This window comes from Lactuca saligna, chromosome 2 (assembly GCF_052625555.1).
Source record: "Lactuca saligna cultivar CGN05327 chromosome 2, ASM5262555v1, whole genome shotgun sequence".
Taxonomy (NCBI): Eukaryota; Viridiplantae; Streptophyta; class Magnoliopsida; order Asterales; family Asteraceae; genus Lactuca; species Lactuca saligna.
Genome location: NC_136418.1, coordinates 107,803,597 through 107,808,811, shown reverse-complemented (window position 1 = coordinate 107,808,811; position 5,215 = coordinate 107,803,597).

Below are 5,215 nucleotides of genomic sequence, written 5' to 3'. Positions count from 1 at the left end.
GTCTAAGTCAACCTCTGAATGACCCTACTCGCCGAGTCAACCCTGTGACTCGTCGAGTTCCCATACTCAGAACTTCACTCAATCTGCGACCTAACTCGCCGAGTCCAACAACTCTGAGTCCACTCGCACACGACTCACCGAGTCATCCCTCGACTCACCGATTCTTGACCCAACCAAAGAATATTCGGGACTCTTCGACAAGACTCGCCGAGTCCAAATGGACTCATCGAGTCCAAGGCTATCTTCAACCTACTCGCCGAGTTGTTCTTTTAACTCGTCGAGTTCCAAGCCATCTTCAAGCAATTCGTCGAGTCGACCCATGTGACTCACCGAGTACCATCGTTCTGAATCCATTCAGAAGCACTCCAGGCCATGCAATTGATCCAAAACATAGATCTAGCCTCCTACAACCCATCCATCACGTAAAGTGGCAAACTTTACGTGAATCCAAGGAGATCTAAGCCGTTTGCACATTGGGCTCGGATTTGGGACAAGATGGCTCCATCAACCACTCACAAACAGGGACTTTCATGCACTCTAGACCTTCTCCCTTCCAGATCTAAGGTAGCAACCTCAGATCTAGCCTCTAAACTCCATTACATCCAAAGATATGATCTCCAACACCCCCAAAATGATGCATCTAAGAAATGGCAACTCAAAAAACAAGATATTACCTCAAAGGAATGCCCCAACTGAAATGAGACTCGAATCCAAACAAAGCTCCTTGCTCCAAGCCTTCAATCTCCCAAAATTCCTTCACAATTACTCCTCCAAGCTCCAATCCATTCAACAATGGAGCTTCTTCGTGATTTAGGGTTTTCTGGGGCTCAAGGGGTGATAAAGAGGCTGGGAGGAAGACATACTGATCATTATATAAGGCTCAACCCCGGGAATTAGGGTTTTCTCCACTCAGCGCCTACTCGACGAGTCCAATACACTGACTTGCCGAGTTGGCCACTTAACATGCGACCAAGTCGCGACTCTACTCGCCGAGTCAACACATGGACTCGCTGAGTCGCTCTTTCCCAATTTACTCTTTTAGTCCTTCAGCTCTACTCTTGATATTTCGGGATGTTACACTCCAAATGTGGTTTGGAAGGGTTTTAAGGCTCAAAAACCCCATTTGTATGTCTTTGCAGCCTAATACTGTTCCAGGGCCGTAAACACATGATTATGGTCCTATTTCATGATTTAAACACTAATTTGAAGGCCAAAGATTTTATACTATGAGATAGGATAGTTATCTTACCGATTTGGAGCTTGATTTGGATGATTTTTGGATCAAGCTTGGGTTTCTAGAGAGAGAGTAGAGAGAGAGAGAGTGGAAAAGCTTCAAATGAAGCCCACTCAACGTTATATATGGTTCGGGTTTGGGGCTCGGTGGAATTCTACCCGATACTGACGTTAAACGAGGCTTTTGGTCGTACCCGATTTAATTGTTTATAACCCGAGAGAATAAAACTAAAATTTTTTCAAATAATAATTTGGGGCATTTTCATGTGTTTCTAACGGGTTTGAATACTTACAAGATCATAATAAAAGTCTTCAATTAAATGACCTAACTCAAAATGTTAGCGGAAAAATTGAAAGATAGATGGGTTTCGCTAATGGGAACAGGTTATCGTGACGGAAAATTTTTCGGGTTGTCACATTATCCCCCCGTTAGAGGGAATTTCGTCGCAAAATTCAAACTTTAGATATAGTTCATGGATTGGGAAAGAAATACAGATACTTCTGCTTCATCGGATTTTCATGCTTTCAAGAGAATTCGGTTCCTCTCATGGCATTCCAGCGAACCTTCGCTATTGGGATACGAATTTGTTTCGTACGCTTAATATCTTGATCTATGATTTCGATTGGTTCCTCCATGAGGTTTAGACTTTTGTTGGTTTCAGTCCCATCAATGGGATTACTAGGGTTTCATCGGATAGTCACTACTTAAGAATGGAGACGTGGAATATCGAATGGATTCTGCTAAGTTTTGAAGGTAGTCGGAGTTTGTGGGTTACGGGATCGATCCCAACGAGGATTTCGAAAGGTCCTATGTACTTAGGGTTAAGTTTTCCACGCTTTCCAAAGCGTATCATGCCTTTTCGGGAGTAAGGCCTTCAACAGGACACAAACTTCAACAAAAGGGTACACCTTTCTTGTGTCGAAGTGGTTAGGGGTTAGATGATTTTGGATGAATTCTAGATGAACCTGCGATAATAGCCAGCGAGACCCAAGAATTGATGGATTTCTGTGGGTGTCAGCGGTGCCGACTAATTCTCTATCATTTGTATTTTGGATGGGTCCACGTGTATGTCTTCCTCTCTTACCACATGACCAAGGAAAATGGTTAGACCGAAGGGAATCACTACTACCTTGTAGTGACCATATCGAGTTCTGAATGCTGTCTTGGAAACATCATTCTCATGTACTCGTGTCTGATGGTATCCTGATCTAAGGTCTATCTTCAAGAAGTAACTGGCCCCAGGAATTAGGTCGATGCGAAACTCGACTCAACGTTCGGGAGGAATTCCCGGGAGCTCTTTAGAAAAGACATCATGAAAATTGGAAACTTCGGGGATGCTCTCGAGGTCTTTAACTTCATGTTTCTCGTTGATTACATGGGCTAGGAATGCATGGTACTCCTTTCAGGAAAACTTTTGAGCTTCGATGCACAAAATGATGCTAAGGCTGAAACTAAGTTTATCGTCGTAGATTATGAGGGTTCGACTAGAGGAAAGGTTGAGATGAATAGATTTCACGTAACAAAGGATATTAGCATGATTGGGATTCAACCAATTCATGCCAATGATAACATCGAAGCTCTTTATGGAAACCGGCATTAGATTAATGGGAAAAGAATGATCGTTCAAGGTAAGGGCACAACGTTCTCTTTCTCACTTTTTGTCGTCTCGGTGGTAAACGTTTCAGTTACTAGTTGATGACTATGTTTATGAAGATGTTTGAATGAATAGCTAACACATTTTCTTTTAATACTAGAATTGAAAAGGATTGCAAGGATAAGGGCTGTCGAGGAGAAATATACCTGTGGCAACGGTGGGATCGGTGGCTGCCTCATCTTGTCCCATAGTTAGGACTCTCCCAGTGTTGCCAGTTGTTGCTGCCTTGGGGCAGTTTTTCTTGTACTGCCCAACTTCGCCGCTACCATAGCAGGCTTGACTGATGCCCACTCCGGAAGCTTGATTGGTTGATTGGGTTGGGGTTCTGCAGCTTTGCGCAAGGTGACCCTCTTGGCTACAGTTTTTGCAAAAATTCTCACGACATGGGCCATGGATATGGTGGTGGTAACTGCACCGGTTGCACCACGGAAGAATACCAACATATGCAGTGATAGGTGCTTGAGGTGAGGAACCGATGACAGAAACAACAGCAGGGGTAGTGGTAGCATGGACTGCCATTATCTGTTGTTTCTTCGAGGACTCCTGTGAAGGTTGAATCTTCTTCTTCTTCTTCCAAAACTTTCTTTTCTCACCACTTCTCTCTGTCGGCTTAGGAGTGGTGGCTGCTTCCTCTAGGTCATCACTATGGTCGATCAGGATTTGTGCTACACATTTGGCGATGTCGTATGTGTCTGGCTTTGCAGCCAAGACATTTCCCTTGGTTGGCTGGGTCAACCCCCATATGAACCTATCAATCTTTTTGCTTTCCGAGGTAACCATTCCCGGACAAAGAAGCGCCAAATCATCGAATCTGGAAGTGTAAGCGGGGATATCGGAACCTTTCATCTTCAGGTTCCAGAGTTCATGCTCCAGCTCCTGCAGTTCTCCCCGACGGTAGTACTCTGAGAGCAGAAGTTCCTTCATGACTTCCCAACCCATAGCATTGGCTACAGGTAGGGTCAAGGATTTGACTCGGCCGTTCCCCCAAGTCAGAGCTTTATCAGTGAACGTGCAGGTGGCGAATTTCACCTTGTCGGATTCTGAACAGGCACATATCTCGAAGATAGATTTGATTTTCTCTAACCACCGAGTTAGGGCAATGACACCTCCTGTGCCATCGAAGAATGTGGGTTTAGCATTCATAAAGTCCTTGTAGGAACACTCCTTCCAGTGTCCCTGGCTACCTTCCTAGTTTTGGGGTTGAGTACCACCACCTGGCCCGCCTAAACCAACGAGGTTCATTTGCGATATGGTAGCAGCCACAGCAGCATTGACAGCTGCTTGAAACATGACGGGATCAAAATGAGGAGGAGGTGGTGGCGGAGGAGGATTGTTGTTCTTTGAGATTGGTCTTTTCCTTGGAGGCATCTTGATCTATAATAGCCAGGAAAGAAAGGATCTTAAGTCCTCTGAATTGAATCAAGAGATATGGAACAGGGGATATCTCATTATGACAGATATAGGATTCTATAAGCGATAAGCAAGAAAGAGTTATCAAAGCAAATAAACTATCGCCAAAGGAGGAACGAGTAGCAATACTCGGGATGAATTTCCACAACGTATTCGGCATTGGTTAAAAATACTCCCATAGTATTTTACGTTTCGCTGCGATGATTACTCTTTGTTTGGGTATTGGGTAAGTTTTAGGCATGCTGAACACCACAGTCACTCCCAAGCACATTTTGGCCGTGTCACGAATGCATATAGTTGATCAGGCTATATTGACCCTAGACACGACTACATAACTGCCCAGGTTTAACCGCAGTGCACAACACCCAATTAGTTATGTTTTGTTCTACTCGAGGTTACGGATTCCGACGATTAGGTGTACTTGTATACTTTTGAAAATACTTATATTTTAAAGTATACTTTTTGTTTAGATCATTTTGGCCCCTTAGTGTTTATAGTTTTATACCATGTAAGGTTTGGTATACCAATTCACTATAAACAAGGGCTCTGATACCAATCTGTCACACCCCGAAATCGATGGCGGAAACGTTCCAGGGCGGACGACGTCATGTAGTATCGCAACCAATGTACATAGTAAGCGTAGTAAACACAACCATTACATTACATAGAAATATTTACATTGTTTGAAAACAAAATGTTACAAGAGTTATACATATATATCATATGAACAAAAGATAAGAAGAGTCTTCTATATGCTCTTTTTTCTTCAAAAGATCGTTGTGTACCTGTCTAATGTGGACCTGAGAATACAAGCAGTTTGAACTTCAGCATAAAGTTGGTGAGTTCATAAGCGGTTTATTTTTGTAAAAGAACAGGTTTCCTTTGGTTTTTCTAAAAAAGCTGTTATCGAAGAAAAT